At 40.3% G+C, this 26,792-nt stretch overlaps 1 protein-coding gene and 2 long non-coding RNA genes across 17 annotated transcripts in view; 2 read left to right on the forward strand and 1 right to left on the reverse strand.

Annotated features, from left to right (window-relative positions):
* Positions 1-24,819, reverse strand: part of TBL1XR1 (TBL1X/Y related 1) — a 171,208-nt gene extending 146,389 nt beyond the window's left edge. For 8 of the 15 annotated variants that reach the window (XM_081534031.1, XM_081533931.1, XM_081534060.1 and 5 more), the window contains exon 1: positions 24,449-24,819. The gene's annotated coding sequence lies outside the window, so the exon portion shown is untranslated. Of the gene's footprint in view, positions 1-85; positions 191-2,092; positions 2,191-23,648; positions 23,793-24,448 lie in introns of those variants that run through there. The other 7 variants (XM_081533942.1, XM_081534006.1, XM_081533977.1 and 4 more) reach the window with 5 other exon arrangements.
* Positions 7,838-11,126, forward strand: LOC145523569 (uncharacterized). Its single transcript, XR_014066722.1, has 2 exons — positions 7,838-9,360; positions 11,095-11,126. It is a non-coding gene; the product is annotated as an uncharacterized LOC145523569 (long non-coding RNA).
* Positions 24,070-26,792, forward strand: part of LOC145523559 (uncharacterized) — an 880,911-nt gene continuing 878,188 nt past the window's right edge. Inside the window, exon 1 of the long non-coding RNA XR_014066716.1 lies at positions 24,070-24,156. This is a non-coding gene — a long non-coding RNA (uncharacterized LOC145523559). The remainder of the gene's footprint in view (positions 24,157-26,792) is intronic.

Genomic DNA, 26,792 nt, shown 5'->3' on the forward strand with positions numbered 1-26,792 from the left:
TATAAGAGTCAATATATATTTACACACATATAAATGACAAGTCTGATCAAAATTACTTGAAAACACAAAGATGTAAAATTCTCACCACATTTTTTAGTAGCATGAGTTTATATCCAGTCTCTCTTCTTTCTTAAAATAAACATTTACAATAACCCTTCCAGGCATTAAAGGTGTATAAGCTCTTAATAGTCTAGTGGGAAAAGAATAGAGGGAAAAAAGTCACCCAAATAAATGTATAATTATAATCAGTAGTAATGCCTAAAAAAAAAGCACTAGTTCCTATGATACCAAGAAAGGCCTCTCTAAGCAAAAACACTACTGCAGCCACCTAGTGCATGGGGCTTTGGCAAAGATTGATCATGACCCTTTACGTTTTCAAGACAAGCTAGACACTACATCTTTATAAGGACTCAAAGTTTCAGTAAAATTTCACATACTTTACCATGGTAAATTTAGCAAGTTTAAAATTTTCAACTAAGTCACTCTGCTGTAAAGCAAAAATTAGCATAACACTGTAAATCAACCAGGTGTGCCGGTGTTCACTCAGTCATATCTGACTCTGCAACCCAAGGGACTGTAACCCACCAGGCTCCTCTATGGAATTTTCCAGGCAAGAACACTAGAGTGGGTTGCCATTTCCTACTCCAGGGGATCTTCCCAACTTAGGGATTGAACCTGCGTCTCTTGCATCTCCTGCAGTTGCAGGCAGATTGTTTACCACTTCAATTTAAATAAATTTTTTCAAAAGCATAATAAACGCATCAAGGTCACTGATATCACCACGTTCATGTACCTAATCTCATAGTTTAGATCTAGTTTCACTTACTAACTTTAAGTAGTGGTTAAGAGCATAGCTAGAGAATCAGGTTTGCACATGATTCACTTAATCTAAGAGAAGAGAGAAAACAGGAATGGGAAGGTACAAAAGTAAGAGTGCTTTTCTCTAGGAGCTTAGTCAAATAACATAAATTAAAGAGCTGCTGGAGGCTTTGTTCTGCTGATTTGTGGACCAAGTGAGTAGAAGTACCTAGTTTGCAGAGAGAAAGAAGAACCATATAATGTCCACAACAGTCTCCACTGAGTCCTCACTATGCTCTCAATTTCACAACATATCCTCACACCAAATTTCACAAGATACTTTCCAATCAAGCTTTTTCATCAAGCTCTCAGTTACTGGGTTTTGTAATTTTAAACTCAAAAGTCCCAAATCATAAGACAAACCTAACGTCTATGACGCTCCAGAAACGTAAAAAATTATAAAGTACTTATCAGTCAAAACCAGTTAAACAACAATTTTATACACAAATAAATGTACACAACACAAAGACAAATGTACACAAACAATTGGTTTTTAAAATCTGATAAATGTTTAACACTGTAATTTTCCACTTCTGTTATTGTCTAAGTTACGCTTTGCTGTTTTTTTGATAGTTCTGCCCACCTATCATCTCAGACACCCAAGCCAGTTCCCGCCTTTCTCACTTTTCATGCGGTTATTTTAGCTGGTCTATGTGCCCTTTAAGCTTTCTTTTTCCCAAAACCCTTATTAAACAGAGATTTCTGCAAGCAGTAGGCAAAGAGATTATTCCCTGCATCTACCTCACATTTTTATGTACCTTATGAACCTCTTAGGTTAATTCCATTTTCAATTAGTAAAATGCAAGTCGGAAACTCTGACCTCAGCACTACACATGTACATAAAAGATAATCACTGTAAAACGGCCACCAGCACCAGACTGATTCTCTCAGGCAGCAATGGCCAAGGCTGTGAATATTCAAAAGGCAGTAAATAGCTCAACAACATATACAGGAGAGTGGTTTTGTTGTTGCTATTGTTGCTTGTTGTTTTGTTTTTCTGTTTGTTTTTTAGCCTTTTCTGAACTATATGTTTATATATTCATGTATATACACAAAAAATTACTGAACAGGACATTATGATTTCTTTAACTGAAGAAAATAATTCAAACTGATCAATGTAGAGAAAAATGCACTTCTCTGATTTCATACTGTATTAAGTGTAAGATACAGAGTCTTAAAATATATATATATTTTTTTTTACAATTAGTGTTGGCCAGCTAACACCACACCATACCTGTCCTTGCTTGTGATTACACAACCAGCATCAACATTTGCAGAATGGAGGTTAGCAACTTGGGAAGCTGAAACATTAGCTGGCCACTCTTTTACATCCTAGAAATCAGAATTAAGACAAAGAGGTACAGAAGCTGGACAATAAGAAAAGTTTATCAAGGTTCATAAAGTTAGAATAAAAAAAATAAACTAGGTCTGCATGACGTGCTCAGTCACATCCATGCAACCCCATGGACAGCAGCCCCCAAACTCCTCTGTCCATGGAAATTGCCAGGCAAATATACTGGAGGAGCCATTTCCTCCTCCAGGGGATCTTCCTGACCCAGGGATCCAACTCAAGTCTCTTGTGTCTACTACATTGGCAGGAGGGTTCTCAACTACTGCGCCACCTGGAAGTTAGGTCTACCTAATTGCAAAGTCTGCTTAAGAGTGAAGCCTCAATGGCTTTTAGGTTGTTTTTTGTGTTTTTTTTTAATTCTTTTAAGAAATGCTCCTCCCATCTCCCCACCAACACCCTTCCCAGTACAAAAGACAATAGAGAAACACAGTAGTAAGTCAAAAAGCAACTCGGAAGTCCTACTCCAAAAGTGAAAAATTTGGGGAAATACTTTAACCAATGTATTTCATGTCTATTTTCCTCTCATTTATCTGGAAGAGTAGTACATACAACACAAAACTAAAAGAATAAGGTAAAGATTCTATGAGGTAAAAAAAATCGTTCCAGTTTAGTAACATTTTTCCTATCATATGGGAAAACATGTGTGTGCACTCACTCACTCAGTCGTGTCCAACTCTTTCTGACCCCCATGCACAAAATAACAAAACATCATACGTTTAGGAACACATTAAGTTTGTTAAAATATGGTGACTTCAGAATGAAGCAAGACTTTCAAAAGCTTACCACAAAACTAGGAGGCAATTTTGAAACAATGAAAATTTTGATCAAAATAAAGTCTACTTTACTTATTTAAAGTTTACTCACTGTGATTTCTGCTAGGCAATCACGAGTAAAAGACAAACCAGTAAAAAACATATTTGCAAACTTATATCACAATGGGCTTATTACATACACTATTAAAAATAACTCCTACAAATCATTCCAAGATCCATCACCCAGTTAAAAAACATGTCAACAATGAACACATGAAGAGATATTCAACATCATTTGTTGACACAGAAATTCAGATTATAATCACAATGCCATTCCACTGGAATGGCTGAAACTACAAGGACCAAGATATGGGCAACCAAACTCTCAAACATTGTGGAAATATTGGGTAGCTGTTTGGCAGTATCTACTAAACAGACATATATCTATAACTAACTTATAGCCCACTTAGTCCATTTCTAACATACTATAAAGATGTAAGTTCTTAGATCTGCCAAAATACAGATATATAAATATTCGCTGCAGTTTTATTCAAACAGCCCAAAGCTGAAAAAACCAAGTATCTGTCAATCCACAATAAAATAATGGTGTTATATTCCCATACACAGCAATGAGAAAAAACAAAACACTAACACAACAGAGTGATGACTTACAAGCTTACTAAATGTATCTACAGTTGACCCAGGTCATTGTAGTGGTTACCTTTCCTGGGAAGACTGCAGGGGGAGTACAGGAGAACCTACTGCAAGCCAAGAAATGTTCTCTGTCTTGACTGTGATAGTTACATGAGTTTACAATATGTTAAAAATTAACAGACACAACTAATTGATGGTAAGAAATCACAAAGTGACTGCCTGAGGTAAGGAGAAAGGAAAAGGGAATGGAAAGGAAGCCTGAAGGAATTTATTTCTGGGCAGTGGAAAAGCTCTAAATCTAGGATGGCTTGGTTATATAGTCACATAAAAATGTCAGAATTCATCAAAACTGTACACTTAAGATCTGTTCATTTTACAGGAAATTACACCTCAATAAAATAAAGTTCACTAAGTTTAAAATGTGTGTACTGTACCTTACACAAGTTATACCACAACGAACAACAACAAAAAAATGGTGAAAGAGTCCAAAATACAATGATAGTTCACTGAAAGAAATGACCAAAATATATAAAAAGATGCTCAAACTCATTTAAAAACATTAGATATCATCTTTACTATCACATAAGCAAAAAGCGAAACTGTTTTATTTGGTTAACACTATGTTGGCAAGAGTGTGAGCAGTTACGCACATTGGGATCAGTGTGGTATGAACAGGGGCAGCCTCTGGAGTCAGTCCAGCAGCAACTACACCACTTGCTTTACAGTGGCTCAGTGGTAAAGAATCTGCTTGCCAAGTAGAAGATGGGGGTTCAATCCCTGGGTCGGGAAGATCCCCTGGAGGAGGAAATGGCAACCCACTCCAGTATTGCTGCCGGGAAAACCCCATGGACAGAGGAGCCTGGCAGGCTACAGTCCCTGGGGTCGCAGAGTCAGCCGCGACTGAGTACATACACACACAGGCACAGCTTGTGACTCAGCAGTTCCAATTCAAGTAGTTCACCATACGAATACCCTTGCACATACAGGCTATACACAACAAGGTTATTCACTGCAACACTGTCTGTAATAGCAGCTAACTGAAGTAACCTAAATATCCATCAACTGGGCAAACAAGTTGAATATATTACGGTATATTCATACAATAAAACACCTTACCACCATTAAAAAGGGGAAGGCGAGCTCTTTAGGTGTTGATATGAGATCTAAAATACATCAGTGAAAAAAAGTAAAATACAGTAGAATGACTAAAATGCTATAAACAATACTGAGGAAGTGTAAATTATACATGCATTGGTTTTTTTATATATAGTATTTCTCTGGAAGGATAGGGAGGAAACTGATATCCCTGTTTGGTTCCAGGAAAGTAATTGGTAGCTAGGGGGGTTGGGAAACAGGAAGAGAAAGAACACTTCTGAATTTTGAACATTGTGAATAAATTACTCAATAAAACCATTTTCAAAGTAGTTATCAGCTTCACTTACTATATAGACATACTTCTATAAACATGTAAAATATATAATGACCATAGATTCCCCCCCAAAAGTGTCTGAGTCCAGATTAAAATTTTGTTGTTTTTAATCTTTAAAAAGTATCAATAGTTTGGACTGAAGTTGTTACAACTGAACAGAAAATATTCAGCACTGCTTTGTCCAAGGAAATGCAGATTCTGAGCCCCACCCCAGACAGACAGTAGAAACTCTGGGGGTGGGGCTGAGTGATGTTAGAACATGTTTTAACAAGTTCTCCAGGTGATCCATACTGACGTCTGAGAACTGCTAACACAGTTCTTAGTTAAGACTTGCACTTCACACCTCTATCACGGCAAGAGCCTCAAGAAAGCCAACACATCCACCAAGGTGCCAGCAGGACGATCTGACCACATTACCCTCCAACACAAACTCCTTAAAAATGTCCCTCAACTCTTCAAAGCTTGGCTTGCCCACAGGAATTTCACGATCTGCATCCTGCCACCACTTCCCCCATCTCCCCCAACACCACCACCCACATATGGACCTCTAGACCTACCTCACACTTCATCATCCCCGGTGGTCTTGACAACGCTATGCCTCCTCCTGGAATAGCTTCTCTCCCCTACTCTTCCCCTCCTCTCCACTCAATTTCACACTTAAGATCTAGTCATTTTCAAGACTTGTTCCACACTCCATCTGGCCCAATTCAGGCTTAAGTATCCCTCCCATGTGTTCCTAAAAACAACCGACGCCATCCTCCTCCAGTTCTTATTACTTCCTGTTCACTTGTAGTACAGTACCTGGCACATAACAGGCCCTCAATGTATGTTGGAGGGGAAAAAAAGATCAGCTTTCTCACATCTAGACTCCTTGGCATCAATGACCATGTCTTATTTGACCCTGGATTCGTACTAAAAATGTTGGCATATGAACATTTTTCAAAAGTTTGCTGAGTGAATAAATGTGGTTCAGAAACCATAAGAAAAATCTGACACAAGCCAATACTGACACTTTGTAAAAATCCACATAAAGACATTACTTTCTGAAATAGAATAAAATTTTGCTGTGATTCCAATAAAAGGGAGCCAGAGTTTCTTGGCGACATGGCTGATTCTAGGCCTAAGAAAGGAAAAATACAAGATGAACCTGGCACACCTTGCTGGTTAGAAAGAGATTAAAAAAACAAAGGATGGGTCATGTTGAAAAGGTGCAGGAAGCAGCCTAAATGAGTTCCCAGTGGCCAAAGCTAGAATCTGAGCAACAAAACAAGGAGTTACTAACATTAATAATATTAATTTATAACCCAAAGACCAAAATAAAAATCCATGAATCCACATGCACATAAACAACTGAAAAAATAAATGAGTGAAAAAGAACACATTTGTACAGAAAAATCCAATTAATATATGTAGAAGGTATGAGAGAACTAGAAAGTCACCATTAGAACACCCCAGCAATCACTGGTGCAAACAATGCCCCACTGACGAATGCTAAAATTACTGGGCAAAACTTGAAAGAAAAAGGCTACCTACACATCCTTAGAGCACCTTCCCGAAATATTTCTTAATTACTACAGTAACTTCAACAATCAGCCACAAGCTCTTTGATACTTTTCCCTCTAGCAGGTGGAACTTAACGTCCTTCACATTTCAAATGAGGGCTGAACTTAATGACTTACTTCTAATGAATGGAGTATGGAAAGCAGAAAAACAGTAACTTCATAATGAAGAAACTTGCTGAAATGATTAATACTGTGGTTACATTAAGATTAATAAAACATGCTGTTTAACAACTTCACTTATCACTTCTTTCAGCATGATTACTAGAAAACTTCAAATTACATGTGTGGTACACAGTACATGACTGGATAGTTCCAGTCTAAACAATTCTGCTTGTGTGGCAAGTCACTTCAGTCATGTACAATTCTTTGTGATCCTATGGACCATAGCCCGTCAGGTTACTCTGTCCATGGGGTTATCCAGGCAAGAACACTGAAATGGGTTGCCATGCCTTCCTCCAGAGGATCTTTCCGACCCAGGGATCGAACTCACGCTCTTATGTCTCCTGCATTGGTAAGCAGGTTCTTTCCCACTGGTGCCACCTGGGAAGCCCCTAAACAATTCTACCAATAGATAAAAGGTTAATAGTAGTCCTTATCAAGTGATCAAGGTTAATAACACCAGTAACAATTGATACTATTGTATGTAAATACTGACACGTGCCCTTGATACAAGACAGGCACATCACCTCTGTGGTAGTCGTCCCTGAGTATCCATAACCTCAGCCCTGTACTCTTCTGTACTGTCTAAAATTATTTCAAAATAACAAGCTTTTTAAAAGGCAAAATTTATGCAATTTTAATTACATAGTGTTAAATAGTACTCAATTCAGATTAATTTCCTAGTTATCAAACAGATTCTAACAACTTTTATACTAATAAAAACTTTTTAAAAGTTTTGAAAATATATGAAAATGTGACTAACCTAGAAAAAATTATACCCACTATAATCTTCATAAACTAGTAATACTGTATCAATTCACTTTATTTTGTGACTATTCTCAAGTAAATACCTAATTCAGTTACCCCTTGGTTAAGATTCATGATGACAAGGGCAATCTCCTGCTCCTTTCCTTGGCCCCTGATTTTATCCATTAGCCATTTAGACAACAAATTAGTTCCCCATCCTCACAGATCCAGTCTTCATACCCCTGTTCTCCACAAAAAGAAAAGCAGTAGCATGCCACAGAGAAGAAAATCTGGATGCTCCATTCTCTCCTGTATTTCCAATTGCTTTTTTTTTTTTTTACCTCCAAAATTCAGAAATGTGGATGAGTTTGCAAGATTCTCAGAAACACGTGGTGCCGTTCTCACCAATAACACTATCAGATCAACTTCCTCCCTTCAGTCCAGAGTTAGGCCCTTTTCCCCCTGAAACCATCATGTCATTCTTCATGCACTACATCCAGGGATAAAATACAATCCTGCAGTTAGGCTAAACACTCTTCACTAGTTTACTGCCACAGAAGAATGTCCAAATTCTTTATCACAACAAAGTAGTCATTCCATGGTGTGATCCCTACTTACCCATCCTGCCTGTTCTCATCACTCTCCAACTTTCAAAACTTATGCTACACATAAACCAAACTGTTTGCCAGAAAAGACCAACTTGTTTGGCATGTCTATGCCCTAACATATATCCTCTCTTTCTGTTATATCACTCACGTATCTATTTTTATTGTAAATTATCTTAATATACACACATTCTCAGTAATTAATATGAGCAATACTTGAAATTTGAGTATTGAAAAAATTACAAATGTGAACAGCATTTTCTCATAGTACTTAAAAGATACACTTTTAGTACAACTTCTAATAAAACCTAAACTGTTGGAAAACTATTGCCATTCACAGTCAGCAATCATACAATTAAGGGCATTAAAGAAAAATCATTCTCAAAAGTGTGTCTGATGCTATTTCTTTCAGTTTTCTCTACAGTGAAATCAGATGTAACAAATGTTCCCGAACTCAAAGATTATTGGATTAAACAAAAGAAGTGTCTTTTCAGACATCTAAAAAATATTTTCTTTATGGCTACTTTTCTAAATTAAGACGGTGTCAAAGAAATACAAGCATTTTCTTTAGGAAAAAACAGCCCAGGTAATGATTAACCTGAAGAGACCAGTATATTTTCCATTTAATTTGGCTGAACACAGACTTAATTTTTAAATTGTATGTGCAATCTCAGGGCCAAAGAGCATTAACTCCAAAAGCAACCTCAGAGACCTGGTTCAGTGTTTTAAAGATGAAGCAACTGCTGTCCAAAAAGACTATCTCTTGGGTTGCAGAAGGCTTTTTCTACACAGCTAACCATGTTATTTTAGGGAATGCTGAAATACTGCTCAAAACAGTAACTGTTTGGAATATAAAATTTGTTAATATTACATGCTAAAATTATTTAACTACCTAGTTAGGATGAAGGTCGTTATCTTCTTCAGAGATTAAAATATTCCCTAAATATGTATAATTAACCTCCTGATAACTTTCTAATAGCTGATCTCAAATACTGCCTTCTATTAGCTGTTAAATTAGCAGAAGTAATGTTAAAAACAAAACCAACATAAATAGCATCAAATTTTTTGCTGTGTAACTCATTTTGAGAAGACATTCATTTGAATACTCATATTAGCCAGAGACCAAGTTCATAAAGTTACAATTACTACCACACACATGTGTGTGGTAGTCGCTCAGTCGTGTCCGACTCTTTGCAACCCCAGTCTCCTCTGTCCATGGAATTCTCCAGGCAAGAATACAGGAGTGGGTTGCTATTTCCTTCACCAGGGGATCTTCCCAACCCAGGTCTCCTGCACTGCAGGCATATTCTTTACTGTCTGAGTGATGAAGAAACCCCACATGAAAGACCTCACTTGTTCATTTAAAAAATGGATCTGAGTTTGAAAAGACTGGGAACCCCAGAGCAAAAAAAGAAAAAAAGAAAGGTCACTTCAGATCAACTTTCTCCCTTCAATTCAGAGCTAGGCCCTTTTCTCCATGAAACCGTCACATCATCTTTCACGCACTATATCCAGGGATAAAATATAATTCTCCAAATTGTTAAAGAAATTTTATCTGACAATCTATGGTGGATTAAAGGCACCATCCCCCAACCATAAAGGGAGTCATATTTTGTGAGGCGGTGACACAGGCAGCAAGAGGAAGGAGGGGAAGAGGCTGTCTGCCCAGCAGCTCCCGATTTCACTCAATTCTCATTCCCATGGCTCTCCCCCATTCCCACCAGGTACTTGGGAGGAGCCATAGTTTTGATAAGGCCTATGGCCATGGTGGACACCGTCCCAAATCAAACTTGCCAGGTGACACTAAGGGTAAAGAACCTGCCTGCCAATGCAGGAGACGCAGGTTCGATCCCTGGGTCGGGAAGATCCCCTGGAGGAGGAAATAGCAACCCACTCCAGTATTCTTGCCTGGAGAATTCTGTGGACAGAGGAGACTGGCAGGCTTCGGTCTATGGGGTCGCAAAGAGTTGGCCATGACTGAGGACTCATGCAGGCAAGAATCTTCCAAATGAAAACGAAAAAGAGGTAGCCCCTACTCTACAGCAGGAGAAAACAGAGAATGAAAACTGGCACTGGCAAGTATTTTCCTCCTTGTGAAGAAAGCAAATCTACTATGAGAAAATGAAGCTCATCTACAAACAAACAAGAGACAAGATTATTAGCAAAGATGTCTAATAGCTTTCAAATCGGTGTGATTCTAGTTCTCTCCTAAAGCCCAGCTGGTTGAATGCTCTTTCTTACAAATGAGTTACTTGATCCATTTTGATTCTACTTTTTGGGCTTAAGCTAGTCTGAACTGAGCTTCTACCATACATACAACTGAAAGAGATCTGAATCATCTACCATCTTTGGGAGCTGACCATGACTACTCAAGACAGAATATCACAGGTAAATATAACTAAAGGTAAATTCCAAAATCTCCTGAACCTGTACAAAGCCTAAATGGGGGTATTCAGCCCCCGTCATTTTTCTTGTATGAAATACGCATCTTAAAATGAAGTATTAACCTACTAAAATCTAACATTTATGATTAACACAAGCACATATTCAAACTGGTTTATCAATTATCCATCTGTTTTTTTTTCCTGTTTCAAACACTGTAAGTATGTTTCTCCAAGAAAAGCAGACAGCACTCACATATGTCCTTGGACTTCCCCAAATGGAGATTCCAACGTAGTAAACTCTCTTCCGATCCTCCCCTAAAATGCTGACCTTTTAATGAATTATTTCCACTATTCTATTGTAAAGACAAACCAGTTTAAGGCTATCACCTGGTCACAAAAACATTCCTGAGAGAACAATTCACTCAAATATTTACTGAGCAACTACCAGGTCCTGTTTTAGGTCCTAGTGTGACAAGACAGAGCCCATCCCTGTTCTCAGGGAGTTTAAATTATAGAGGTGCATTTAAAAAGATAAATCAACAATTAAGGCTATCAGAGAGAGAGATAAGTGCTATGTGACTGAAAATGGCTAGGGAGTGGGCAGCTACTTCATTGTGACCTTTCTAAGGTCTCTCAGAGGTGAGGGCATTGGAATGACATAAAAAAAAAAAAATTGCCATATGACAATCTCAGGGCAAAGCCTGAGGCAGAGAGTAAAGCAATTAAGGTGTTGAGACAGGAACAAGCTTGTTCTGTGGGCGTGGAGCTGGTGTGGTTGGACACAGTGAACAAGGGGAAGGGTGCCATGAAACAGGATACAATTTGTGAGGTGGCCAAAGGGCAAATCATGTGCTGGTGGAACCTTCACAAGCTAAGGAAAAATATTTCAATTTTATATTAAGTATGATGGAAAACCCACAGAGAAAAGAGAAGGAAACTGATACTTTTTGAGCATCTTATATAGTGTCTACACAATAGTATGTACAAATGTGTCTGGCATGCATTCTATAAAACTATATATGCATTCGTGTAAGTTATACCATGTGTAATTACCTTCGTATTTATCAAAAGGTCATTAGTATGCTGTTATGCACAATTTCAAAAAAAAAAAAGCAGCCACTTTTCCTGTTACTACCAGTTCTCAGTTATCAAGTCACTTCTACACTGATCTGTCAAACCAAATGAACCAACCAATGCTATCTACTACCAAAACATACATGAAAAAAATGCAAGAAAGGCAATGAGACCATATAAAAATAAGGCAGCCAGCTATTCACAAAAGTATATGACCCCAAAAAGGGAACAAAGCAAGCAGAGAAGAAATGAGACAACTTACCTAATACAAGAAGCAAAGAGCCTACAGATTTGAAAGATTAAGCTATCTCCTTAAACAGAAGTACTCTCAGGCAGACAAGTAAACAAAGTGTAAAAAAAACACAAAAGCTTATTCTAGGATGAATCCTGTGTTCATTCCATTTAATAGTACCCTGCCAGTTTTAACAACATTCCGAGGAAAGTGAAAATGTTCATCTCTTAAATGTACTATCCTTAGGAATTTTTTAAATCTGCTGATGAATTTTAAACTTTCATTTATTAAGTACAAGTGTTTCTCAAAACATCACTGAAATGTTGCTAAACTGAAAATCATACCTTCCCTGGTTTCCCGAGAGCAACTATCTCCCTCTGACAAAAGAATCATCTTTTATACTTCAGTAAAGCTGGGGGTGGGCAGGGGGGCATCCTCCACTGTGGAAGGCTTCAAATGATAACTGACATATCTACCATGATTGCTTATCTCCAAACTCCACTCCAACACCCAGTGTCTCAGATTATCCTGGACATTTTCAACAGTAGCTGGAGGCAGAGGATGTTGCCTCAGTTCACCCTAACAACTGGATATTACCATACCCACTTCTATTTCTTCCATCTCTCACCCTCCTCAATCTTCCATCTCTGTCTCATCACTAAATGAAAATGTAATGCGATTGCCAGCCTACACTCAGTAACAGAAACTCAGGAAAAAAAGTACAGGGTGTATCCTCATGCTAAAATGCAGATAGCTGTAGGTCAGAAGAGGAGATCAGAATTAAGGCCCAATTTGGGCCACAGAATCACTTGCACAGCAATGGCTGGTTCAAAGAGACAAAGGCCATGGAGTGTGTTAAGTCCTATAAGCCCTAAGGAAAGGCCACAGTCAAAGGGGAGATATCAGTAGATGAACACACATACCAGGAGGTCAAGCAAGAAAGGCCTTATCAGTATCAGGTAAAAGTTCCAATGAGGGGGAGGAGGGGAGACCAAGAAAAAGTACATGAGTATCATGAACATGTGGACAAGTCCACAAAACATCCCAAAATCAAGTTTCACTGCTAATGTCAGGTCAAGGTCTTTCTTTTAATCCAGGTTTTGAGCATATTCATTGTCTCTACAAGACACCAAAAACAGGATGTTAGGTCATCAAGCAGACTCTCACAAGTCTTACAGTAAGACCATAAATACAAAAGTCAATGAATTTGTGAAAATGGATAGATCCCTTTTCTACTTCGGCATATCTGAATCACTGTCACAGAAGTCAGGGTTTATACTGGAAAACCTGTACCTCACTCAGAGAGCTTCATGGATTCAGATCAACATGAATGCATCGTCTACACTGTGCAAGGAATTGGACAGGTGCTGAGGAAAAGATGAATGAAATGCAACTGTCCTCAAGGAAGGCCATGCGCATTGAGAGACTGTTAATCACCAATTAACACTCGGTCAAATAGAGGTGTGTGCCAGAAACAGATGACCAGTGGGCACAGGCCAGGATGTTAATTTAAGGATGTCATAGAAGGAAGCTTAATCTTCGAACAGTGTAACTTCAGGTGGCCAATATATTAAGATATGTTAGTTTTAAATAGTACAAAACAATTACCCAAATTTCCTTCCTGATGAGATGTAAGAAACTTGGTATGATGGTTAATCCCTTGTTAATAATTAACGCTCTTATGAGACGTACCCAGGATTCTTAATCCAGAGCTGTTTGCAGATTACCCCTAAGAAAGTCTTTTATATTCACATTTATTAGCAACCAAAATTCCTTACGATTTGCATGTATATGTTACAAAAATTGGGGCATCAGAACTTCAGAATCCTAACAGAGCCTTAGAATACTACCTAAAGACATGAGCGCCAATAACTGTAACTATCTATGCCCTACCATTCAGAGCAATACTCTGCTTCTGATTTTTGAATACTGATTCTAAATCCAGTGAATAATGAAATTATTACTTGTAAAATAAAATCAGCTTACAGGTTTATAAAAGCATGTTTATAAATGAAAGAGTGTAGAAAATGAGTGCGTACCACATATTAAAGCAAGCACAATTTCCTGAAACCTTAGTAAGTAAACCTATAACATAGGGTGTGAATGAGTGTACAATACTCATGTATTTCTTAGTGAAAGTCCAATTCCAAGTTTGCAGACTGTGTAACACTAGTATTGGAAATGACTGCTCACCCAAGCAGTGTCCACTGAGAGCCAGAGCACTGCTGGATCTTCCAGACTGGAGAAAAAGAAGAGTGATTCCACCCCAAAAAAGCAGGAAGACTTTAATGTTTTTAAAAGGTAGTAAATTTGTTTTCTCTTGATGCATCTTATCAAGCAGTGACCAAATTCAATGTAAAACATCACAACATCCCTGTAAAACAACATATGTATTAGAAACACAACAAAGCTCCACAATACACATCCTCATTTTAGAATGAATAACAAAAAGCTCAGTAGCCAAATACAGTCACAGCTCTCTGAATTGGAAATGTTAACCAGCCCATTCTCTGCAGTTGCCACAGAAGCCATGATGGTTTATAGGAGCAGCGTCACTCTTCTGTCTGTTTCCTCAGCTGTTGCTGTTGCAGCTAACAAAAGCACAAGCAGTAGCTAGCATTTCTTTGAGTATGTCCTATATGCTGGCCCCATGACAACTGCCTTCACATTTCAATCCTCACAAGTGCTCTACAGAGAAAAATTCCCATTTGTCAGAGTGGAAACCAACTGGAGTGGTTACATAACTTCCCAAAGCCATGCAACTGATAAAGCTGGGGTGCTGTGTGCTGTGCTGAGTCGCTTCGCTCGTGTCTTGACTCTTTGCGAACCCACGGACTATAGCCAGCCAGGGTCGATAAGCTGGAGTGACAGGATTCAAATCAGGTATGCTGAGCTCCAGAGCCTGAGTTTTTTGCCACAGTAACAGCCTGCAGAGTTTACTGCCAAAGATCAGACACACAGCCTACCTAGGCCTCTCACTGCTGAAGACAGAGGCCCGGCCCTCAGGAAAGGGTGGCATCAGGTCACAGTGCAGAACGTGATGCACATAAACAGACACTATCTTCCCTGAGGTTGTTCTAGCTCAAGTTGAAAATTATGAGCACAAAACAAGGCAAGACTCTTTACTGGTAAACAACTAATGAACAATTACAATTGACACAATTACAAGTGACACCAATTGCAACCCAAAATAGAATCAAGATCTAATATATCTGTCTGCTTGGAGTCAATAACACATTTACCCAAACTCACAAGTAATGTTAGAATCCGTGCAATATCACAACCTACAATTCCACAAATCCCATTATACCACAGACTATCATAGTTACTGAAATTAACTACTAAACCATGAGAACTTCCACTTTCACCCAGTTTCCAAAGCCCTGACAAAACAACACTTTTGATATCAGGCAACACTGCATGTAGCCAACATTTCTTTGCATCGAGTTAATTACAAATTATCAACCATGGACACAACTCGAAAATCATCAGTTTGCTATTACTATTCCACTGGTCCGATGACCCAATCATGACCCAGAAATAACACGTTTTAATCATATTCAGTGGCTCTAATTCTGCCAACAAATCTGAGAAATAAAAATAAGTTTTTGCAAAAATATATACAGTTTCAGCTCTTTAAGAACTGACTGGAAAGCATGGAAGAAATTAACAGATTTGTCTTCTTTTGACTGTTCAAACTGAAAGAACTAGGAAGATTAAGAATCCTTAACTGGATGTCTTGCTCTTTCACAACTGCTACTTTTTTTGAAATGGTAGTACTAACATAGTAAAAGTCAAGCAGTTCTAAAGACTATACATGAACATAAATCTTTCCCACATCTGACCACATGATCTCCCCACCTCAACCCCACTCCCCAAACCCTGTTACTGGTCTCCTGTGTATCCTGCTGGAGTCACCTGGAACACATAAACATACACACACACACAAGCATACACGCACACTCCATCCTGTGTGTCCTTTCCATTCCTCTCCCTCTTGTTATGCTAAAATGGCAGAAAACTATACAAGACCTTTTCTGCTTCCATGTTTTTTCATTTAAATGTATCTTTGAGAAGATCTTAAAAATACTAGAAAGTTATAAACATCAAATCTAAACAAAATCTGTATAGAAACAGTACACACAAAACATCTCTCACCAGGTATTAAAACTGGTGACCTCTGCTGGCAGAACAGATAGAAGTCCAAGGTCAAAGACGTAAAAAGGGTCTGTTAGTTTTTGCACAAGAATAGAAAAGTTATTGGTATTTCCCTGATACAGCAACAGGCTTCACTCCAAACCCCAGTTTAAGATCTCCAAATATATATTTGCTTACTAAGGAAAACAGAGAAAGGTGATTTAGGGAATATCCATCACTTAAGTGGGTGAAAAATTTTCAAGTATACTCCATTATACATTTTAAAATAAAAGATGACAAAAAACATTGATACAGCTACAAACAGCATTTAAAAATTCACACACATATGATAAATTTTATCCTATAAAATAATAATCATACAGAAAATGAAAAAAAATTAAGGAAATTAATTCATTATCTATTCCCATTACCTTATTTCACAAATTCAAAGTAGATGACCCAATTGCCTTACACTGCCAGTTAATGACATCTGACAATCGCAAAATAGAAATGGAACAAAATTAGTACACACTCTACCCAATTAGTCTGCTAAAATTAAGGGGAAAGCATAAAACATCTCTCCCTAGCTCTTAAGTTGTGCTCTACTAGCAGCTGAAGGCAACCACCAAAATACGCTATTAACTGTTAAACTCTGGCAAGGTGCTTGCTTACACTAATGTCAAGTACTTCCTATTTATTATTCTGTGTAAGATGTGGACTTTTCAGTCCTCCAATATACAAAGAAAATTTAGACCTCTCTAAAAAAAAAAAAATCACAAAATTAAAGACAAAAATCTCAGAATTTTAATATAGGAATTGATTATATAAGTATCGGTAGAATGAAGGAGCAAACTTTAGGAAGCATTTCATCTTATCCTCTTACACCTTTCTGGAAGCTAAATGACTTACCCATATAACTATGGTTTTGCAAAAAAAAAAAAAAAAGCAAAAACTTCACTTAATGTTGAATCCATGTTAAAATGCTATCCACCATTCAGGTACATAAGCAGTGAAGAACAAAAACACAAACATCCACTAACAACCAAGGCACTGGTCACCTTGTTACGATGCCTATCACTCAGGATACAATGCACAAGGAAGGAAGTGGGAAGGAAAGGTGACAGTGAGGGAGGGAAAAAGAGGAAAGCAACGGTACCAACTTTGATCTCAGAGAAAATAAAGACGTAGGTTGATATCTAGTCCTTAACAAATAAAAATTCTTTATTTTGTTTTAAATTACTTAAAAACTGAAAGCCTCATCTTTGTTTAAGAAAAAAAATTTGAGAGCCCCAAGTACAATTTCACATAAAAATAACATAAAGACGACACTGGAATGACCATCTCTGACCCCTGACTGCATGCTTTCGTCTGTATTTTAAAGTCTATCTCCTGAAAGAAATGTTCAATAAAGAGGGAAACAGGTGGCAAACTCCCCAGTCTAAACATTCAATACCTAGTCTTCCTCATTTATTCCTCAAGTTGATCATTTCACATAAATATCTTCCTTAACCCTCTGGAACTCTCCATTTACTGAAATGGAACTTCTGATCTTCCAGCATGACCCTTATGGTCTGACTGTACTATTTCTGAGCTGTGACTCTAAGCTCTCATAAAGCAGGGTAACATTCAACTTATTTTGACACTGAAACCTTCTATCTTAAAACTCTGTTAAAAATTTCAAAAGGACATAATACCAAGATAGTTGCCTTTAGAATAAATCACCCAGGTGGATTGGTACCTCTTTACCACACAAAACTATTGAAGAGGGAACTTGCTGGTGGTCCAGTGGTTAGGACTCTGTACTTCCACCGAGGTGGCACGGGTTCAACCACTAGTTGGGACACTAAGGTCCCACATGTCGCATGGCCAAAAAAAAAAAAAAGGAAAACTATTGAAGAGAGATGGTTACAATGACATTCCTCTGGGATTGACGCCGTATGATAGATAGTTAACACATTCATAGTAACAGCTCAAATGGGATTCCAGTGTGGTCAGAAGGCTCTCACATATAGTGAGAGCTAAAAACATAACCTTATTTAGGCATACTACTGAGAAAACAGAAAGCAAAAAAACCTGACAATTAAAAAAATAAAATCCAAAAATCTTAAGTTTCATAACAACTAACACAAATATAATCAGATAAAGCCAATTTATCGTGACATGATTCCCAGCTAGACTAGGTTTTTCACCAGGACCATGGCTACTATCCCAGGATTAAGAGAATAAAACTATCCATTTTCATTTCACTCTAATGACTAGGTTCTTTTTTTCCCCTTCCTTGTCAACAATGGCAACATCAAAATTCAAATTAATGGTTATGTGACTCTAGTATAACTAAACTTTGAAGGCTTAATTCAAAAAGAAGCTTGACACAGCACCAAGAGTGAAATAGGAATGTCACTGTTCTTATTTAAACATGGGCCCTCATAGAAACAATTTATTTCACCATGAAGATAATGCAGTACAAAAGTCAAGAATTTTGCTGTATACTCTAAGGAAAATTGGAGAAGGAAATGGCAACCCTTTCCAGTATTCCTGCCTGGAGAAACCCATGGACAGAGGAGTTTGGCGGGCTACAGTCCATGGGGTCACAAAGAGTAGGTCACGACTGAGCAGCTAAGGAAAATGGTCCTTTCCTTCAAGAAATCTAATTGTAATTGAGGCAATGTGATACATTCTCACAAAACAATAAATAATTACGGAGTCTGTGACATTCATTAAATCCAATGAAATTTCAGAGAAAAAATAGCCTGAGTCAGGATGGCCAGAAAAAGCCTCATGAAAGTGGGACTGAAACTAGGCTATAAAAAGGATAAAGGGAAGAATAGCATACTCAAAGGCAAAGTAGTGAGTATGACAAAACTGCAGTGTTTATTTGATAGGCAAGCAAGAATCCCAGTTGGCGATGAGTGGGAAATAAAGCTGAATAGGTTAGAATGGAGCCTTAAAAGCCAGACTTGAAGCATATGAACTACATCCAGTTGGCAAAGGGAAGCCATTATGGGTTCTTCAGCAAGGGAACTGACATGATGAACCAATATTTAAATGAATTACACTGTCGGCAGTTAGAGAAGATAGAATGAAGAAGAAAGGCTGCCCAAAGCAACCAGCCAGAAAAGTAAAGCAATAACCCAGAAACCTAAACCCATTCATTCATTCCTTCCTTCACTGAGAAAAGAGACTGCTAGTTAAGAACACGGCCTAAAAGTCAGGCACACTGGGCTCAAGTCCCTCTCAGCACCCCTTCCTTGCTACCTGAGCCTTTGTTTCCAAGCAGTTGGTAATTAACATAGCAGTCACTCCGTCACAAGTACCTGCCAAAGCACCTTTGTGGTCCTGACACAGAATTCTGGTAGCAGTTAACGCTACTGCTGAATTAAGAGTGACAAAAAATGGGAAGGGAAAATAAGGCTCAAGGATACTTCAAAGGAACAGAACCTCCAAGCGGAACTGTCTAGATAGCAGCTGAAAATGTAGAACACTAACACAGATAAAAGGTTGAGATTGAAGAAAACAATAACCTAGTTAATCACTCCAATTTAAAAAGCAGATCCTAGACACTGCAGATCCATCCTCGAAAAATAAAATCTTTTTATTTAAAAAGAGTTAGAAAAGGTTTCAAATGGTTCAAGCAGATTTAAAAAGTCCAAGTCCAAGCAACAGAAGGACAGCAACAAAGACACACAGAAGACCCACCACTACCTACACCAACCATGGAACTTGGTATTGCTTCCACTTAAGTGTTACAACCCAACCTAATTCTTCAAGAAAGCCTTACTTAAGTCACAACTTCAGGAGTAAATAAATTATGCTAAGCATATGTCAACTATTTTGCCCAAGAATTCAGGAAATAAAACTGCTAAATACTTTCCATGACATTATGCCCCTACTTAAATAACAAGCAAATAAAATGTAATGCAAAGAAGTAAACTTCAAATCCAAACCCATCATCATCCTAAACACCTTACATTTCCATAATGCTTATTTGTCAGCTACTGCTCTCAGCAACTTACACATACTTTTTTTTCTTAATCAAAGTATCCTGATGTCTCAGCAGTAAGGAATCCGCCTGCCAATGCAAGAGACACAGGGAAGATCCCCTGGAGGAGGAAATGGCAACTCATTTCCTTCCGTGTATTCTTGTCTGGGGAATCCCACGGACAGAGGAGCCTGGCAGGTTACAGTCCATGGGATCGCAAAAGAGTCAGACACGACTTAGCAACTAAATTCAGCAATAGCTGATTTACATTGTTGTGCTAATTTCTGCTGTACAGCAAATGTCTCAATTATACACACATACATTTATACATGAGATTGGCTATAGTTCCCTGTGCTATAAGGTAGTTCATGGTGTATCCATTCTGAACGTAATAGTTTGCATCTACCAACCCCAAACTCCCCAGCCCATCTGTTTCCTTCCCCCTCCCTCCTGGCAGCCACTAGTCTGTTCTCCGCGTCTGTAAGTTTCTGTTTTGTAGATAATTCATTTGTACCACATTTTCGATTTCACGTGTATCATACAGTATTTATCTTTCTCTTTGACTTACTCCACTTAGAATGATAATCTCTGGTTTTATCACATATATAATTCTCTTAATCTGCTCAACTCTATCAAGTTGACTGTCCCACTACACAGAGGAGCAAACCAAGACACAGTGGAGTTGCTCCCACAAGGTGATAAAATTAGTAAGGGACGAAGCCTGAGTCTGAAGCTGGGGAGTTCACCTTGAGAACGCCTGACAGAATCTGTAAGCTGCACAAAAAGACTTTTATGATTTTTCTTACACGAGTTTTCAGAAATATGTGCTCTGAGGATCTGCTTTTCCTTCTTAAGTATGGAATCACATTTCCTTATTTCTGCTGGCAGTATGTGGAGAGGCTACATCACAGCAGTGAATCTTAAAAGTCGGAAACACAGCAGTGGACAAGATTACATCTTATTATTAATAAACAGTTCTAGAAAGTTAAGACAATGATATGTGAGCCCTATGAATTTCATTTATCTACACAATCACTTGACCCAGTTAGTAGCGATCGCAACTATAGAATTATAAACTTTATTAAAAACAGTAGTTTTTCAAAGGATATCTACAGACAAGACGGACAAAACAGCTGAAACTTGGGCCCAGCTAAAGTCATCTAAAAGAAAATGGACTAGGGCTCAAACAAAGGTTTGAATACTAGCGCATCATTTGATCCTTTTGTGGCCTTGAACAAGTGAATTAACTTATCTTCACCTCACAGTTTTACCATCCACAAATACTACCCAGCTCAGGATTAGATTGGGGTATAAATGACATAGCAAAGCACCTCACACCTTTCCTAGAGTACAGCCCAAGCAGAGTTCCTTTCCTTGGACTCTTGCTAATAGGGCTATTAATTGTACTCTTAGGGAGTCCAAACCCAGAGGTGGTGAACAGTAAAGCTCTCCAGCACAGCCTCTCTCACATAGGTTTTTTAATTCAAGTATCTCTTGGCAATAGAACAGGAGATACCACCACGTGGTCTCCAAACCAGACCATACTCTTACCAGTTTTTTACTACACAGCCCTGGGGTCCTAGCTTTCCTGTACTATAGGGGTGTATAAATCAATCGATGTTGGCCGCTTTTTTTTTTTTTTGCATGTTAGTGACTTACACTTTAAATGTCATTTGAAATGAGTCAAATCTCATGTACTAGAAAAATATGAAGTTCCAGACAGTGCCAATATTTCTGCCATCTCTCTCACCTGACTTACAACTATTCACCTTCTTCTCAATTCTTTTTCTACAAATAACACAGAAAATGAATAAATCCAACAAATTATGTCTTCCTCAAAATGTGTCAAGTCAGAAATTCTTTGTAGTAATAACCGCAGTAGTAAATTGGAGATGAATCCCTTTATCAGCTACTCATTTGACAAGGTTGTACTTGTATTTCATTGCTATATATGAACAGATATATTTATTCAACAGGTTGTCATTCAGAAGGTCCATTAGTCTCATCTCTTATCAACAACCCCTATGTTTATAGTAATTCTGCCCTTCCTGCATATTAGCCTGAAAGGCTCCCAGTACACAGGAAGCAGTTACTTCTTATTCTCCTCCTGGGCATGTTATCATGGTAATCATGATAAATCTTATGTTGAGAACACACATAACAAAGATCTCTGAACATGTGCAAAAAAGTTATTAAAATATTCAACACTTCTTTGAAACAACCAATGAAAAAATATAACCTTCACAAGGGGCCATTCCATTTACCACGGGTGTTCCCCATATTAACAACCAAAGCTGGTACACGTTGGAATAAAAAAACCTCTTATAAAACTAATGGTGAGCCTTATAACAATTTTTATGCCATTAACAAATAATTAAGTTCCTTAACAGTAAGAAAAACTTTCTCCTTGTACATACTGTTTTCATACCCCATTCGGTTTAGTGCTTTGCCCTCTAGGTCTGAATCTAACAACTCAAATGGCAAAAACATAGCAGTCGTTTATGGATTTAATGGTTGTGATTACATATATCACATGGTGCAAGACAGCAGAACTGAGGTGAAAAAAAATATATTCCAAAACAGCAGGGAAACCTCGATTTAAGAGCAAAAAGTATAAACACGAATCACAAGCCTAACCACTCTCTGGCATATTTTCTGCTGCCCCTCCTCCACAGGTAAACGCTCACTATTTCTAGAACGGCGCTCAATGATAATTTCCGAAGCTTGCCTGCCATGAACTCCCATGATACAACCCAACATACACACTGTTTTCATGGAGACAAAGCTGCCCTATTTCGCCAGACTATAAACTTATTAAAAGAGTGAGAACATACAGTCCCAGGAAGTTAAGATTACTAAAATACACCAATGCAGCATGAGTCTGATTTAACAAAAATGAAAATAAACCACACTGGGAAAACCAAAAAGTCACTCACTGTATCTTCAGCGTGTAATCAGGATATTTATCAGTTTTTTTTTTTCTTTTTTGCCTTTTTTTTTTTTTTAAGTAAATGAAAACACCACCAGGGCCTCATATTATCCGACCAGATAAAGAAGTCTTTAGGAAAAAAGGGGGGAGGAAAATGATTACCTAATTATATGGGGGAGGGGGAATTAACCCAGACTAAAAATAACCTACATTTCACCCACCATATTTTACAAGCAAGCTTGTTTAGATCAGCAGAAGGGTCTTGCCTGGAAAACCAGAAAGCCAACCGTCAACTTCCCTCAGTCAAGTATAAATCATATAGGCACTAGAACTCTTCACCTTGGTGCCCGCATAGTACACCGTTTTAAGCAAACTCCAGACACTGAGAAAAATCTAGTTTTTAACTTGGTTCCAACACTTTAGTCATTTGTAATCACCACATTATTTTCGAGAATATCATTAGATAAGCTAAGAACGGGAGCGTTTTTTTAAGCCATTACAACTCAAATTTTACATGAAACACACCATTTTCACAACCCAAATTTATTCTCGGTTGCCCCTGCAAAGTGATGCCTATTTCAGCAAATTAGGAACTTCCAAAAATACTGAACACGATCACACACGCATGGCTTCCCTCGAGCTGCCATTTCAGATTAATATTTCACTGAAATAAAAGTCTGCTGCTGTTCAAAAAATGACATCGGTTGCAAAGAGGAAGTTACCGAGAAACCACCCTCAACAACGTGGCCTTTACACTGTCAGAAAATAATGTGACTCTGAGCCACCCAAAACTTACCAGGAAGCAAGCAATAACTTTGCCAATTCTACACTTCTGAACCCAACTTCAAAGAGGCTCTATCAAATGCCTCCTCAAGACGCTAAAAAGCTCTAAGTTACAAATAAACACGTCCCGGAGTGCGGCCCTGCGGCCGCGCGCCCCTCCCCCCCCCGCACCCCCGCCCGGGACGCGCGCCCCAACAGCCGCCCGCCGCCCCCCTCACGCCGGCCGGGGTCGCCGCGCCGGGGCCTGGGCCGCGCCGGGGGAGGGGCGCGGGCTTCCATCGTTGCCCGAGGTTTCGCCAAAAAACGTGCACCGAAGCCCTCTCCCCTGCTAAAAATAGGCTATAAAGGAGTCGGCCTCATGATGGCTCCTTGATTCAATTTGCTGCAAATTCTTTCCTGAAAGCCTCCCCCACAGACACATACACACACACCACACACAAAAAGGGGGTGTAAATGCACGAAGGGTGGAAGAGGGGGAGCAGGCCGACGTGCACATTTTCGGGGACAACAACATAATAAGGGTGAGGATCCCCCGGGACCAGGAAAGGGTAGGGGGTGGGCAGGCACGTGAGCATTTCAAAGAAGCCTGGGAGAGCAAAAAGGGGGGATGGGGCACCCTAAATGCCGTCCCTCCCTCCCCTCCCCCACCAAACCCCCAGCTCCCCGAAGGGCCAAGTTGAAAAATGCATGTTCCACTTGCGCCCATCCCCCCCCCCACCACCGCGGCCTGGCGCCCCCCAGACCACCGCGGCCCGCGCCCCCCGCCCCGGCCCGCGGCCGCCCCCACCCCGGGGTCCGGCCCCCGGCGCTTACCTGGAAACGGTGGCCTCCGACGCCGCTCCCCCCCTCCCGGGAATGGAGGCACAAGGAAATTCCCCTCCTCGCCGCCGCCGCCGCCGCCACCTCCAACCACCCCCAAAATAACCCCTCCGGGGGGTGAGAGGCAATTATAACCCCGGCGAGCGGAGGGCGCGGGGGATGGGCGCCGGGCGGGCGGGGGCGGGGAGCGCGGCGCGGGTCCCCAGGTGGCGAGCGGAGGTGCTCCCGCCGCGGGGGGAGGGGCGGGGGCGCACGCGGCCGGCGGCGGGGGGAGGCGGCGCGCGGGGGAAGGGCGCGAGCGGGGAGAGGAATTGAGGCAGAAGGTAAAAGCTGTTACTAAGGGAAAGAGCCAAACGGTTCGGAGCAGCCAACGGCTCAGACACTCAACACTGGGGAGAGAGGAATGGGGACCAGCCAGGCACAAATGAGCTCGCGAGGCCCGCGGCGGCGGCGGCGGCCGCGCAGCAAAACAAACCCGAGCGGCCTGCGCCGGGCGGGCGCGCGGGGGAGGGGCCGGCGGGGGAGGGGCGCAGCGGACGCGGGGAGGAGGCGGCGGCGGCGGCGGCGCGGCGGTGGGGGGCCTCCGCCGGCCCCGCTCCTCTGCCTCCCGCCCGCCGCGGCGGCGCTGGGGGCTGGGCGGGTGCGGCGCAGGCCTTTAAAAAGAAAGCAAGACCCGCGGGCGCTCCCAGGCGCCGCCGGGCCCCCGGCCGCCCCGCCCCCACCGCCGCGCGCCGCCGGGCGCGGGGCGGCCCCGGGCCGTGTGGGGGCGGGGAGGCGCCGGTTAACTTTCCCGAGGAGGCCGGCCGGGCTCCGGCGTGGTCGGGGGCGGCCTGGCCCCGCGCGCACCCGGGCAGCGCGGCGCGGCCGGCGGGCCCCACGCACGCGGTGAGCATGTGCGGGGAGCGCGGCGCAGGCATCATATGGACATTTGTTTGGGAAAAGAGCTGCACGCACCTTTGTGTGCATAAATACATATGTTTCTCGGAAGCCTACCTGGAAAGGTGCTTTATCTGTAATAAGCGATTTTCAAAATGTGATCCAGAGCACCGGCTCTGTGGAGGAAACACGCGCACACAAGAAAAGAGTTTTGATACTAAACACAAAGCTGTAATTGAAGTGTTTATGCCCAAATGTACTGTGAATTAAACATATGGTGGTATTTATCGTCTGGTGGGTCTGTTTGAAAGGTTTTGTCGATCAGTTCTCGTTTTACAAAAATAAAATAATGTAACTAAATGTTTGCTAAACATATATACCTCTACGGCATCGACAGTAGAAGTTTATTCACTTTGTCTACTTTTTGCATGTGTGTAGCTCATCAAGGCGGTTTATAGATGATAACTTAGATGAGTGATCATGTAACAATATTGATGAAGGCAGCGGGTTGTTTTTTAAAAGGGTAGCACTTCACAGGTTTGAAACAAATGTGTTCAGTGTAAGGTCCTCTAAAAGCAGATCTTGGAGTTTTCTAGGACCTTTGTATAAGCCTGAGGTATTAAAAAAGCGGCTTACTCCTTTAATTTTAAGATTTGGCCTGAAAGAAGCCTTTTTTGTTGATATTTTCAGTTACTGCTGTCTTCAAAGTAAAATAACAATTTAGCAGCCTTTTTAAAAGGTTAAGGGGTTCTGTTTTCCTACTTTTGTACTTTCATATTTGGAAATTGGGGTAGTCAATATTGTAAAGCAATGGTCGCTTCCTCTCACTATATCAGAGACCTAAATTCTCACACCAAAAAAAAGTTCATTAAAACTAACTTTTACACATCTGGACTCTGGGTGGCCTAATAAGCTCAGTGATGAGACAGGTGCCCTTTTTTGGCCAAAGTCAAAGGCTCTTGCCCCTGTTGAGTTCTTGGAGGAGCTGCTGGAGGCCTTTCCAGACCTTTGAGTGTTGGGTGGGGGAGGGGGAAGAGGGGGGCAGGAAAACCATCAGAGGAGAGAGAGTGAGATTGGAAACTCCCTCCCAACCACCAGAAAGTGTTCAAAGCCTCTCTGTGGTTTGTCCTTAGAGCTATTTTCATATATGAAAGAGGGAATGTTAGATTAAACAATGTCATCCGATGGGAATTTAGATAACTGCAGGTTTCCAAAACACTGTGTTGAGTGTACAGGGAGACAGCGCAAAGAGAGCTGGTTTTGCATCAGAAAGGTTCTGAAGCTCAGGCTGACTAACTGCAGAACTAGCACTTTTGCAAAGGTGCTTTTCAGAAGTAATGAAAATATAATATTTTACTTTTTTGTCAATATTTGTAGTGACATACATATAAATGTCACTAAGCATAATCTCTTCAATTAGTAAGCTATCTCAGTACAACTAGGGTTCATTATCTGAGCCACC

This window comes from Giraffa tippelskirchi, chromosome 2, assembly GCF_054371585.1.
Source record: "Giraffa tippelskirchi isolate mGirTip1 chromosome 2, T2T-mGirTip1v1.2.pri, whole genome shotgun sequence".
In the NCBI taxonomy this organism is placed as follows: domain Eukaryota; kingdom Metazoa; phylum Chordata; class Mammalia; order Artiodactyla; family Giraffidae; genus Giraffa; species Giraffa tippelskirchi.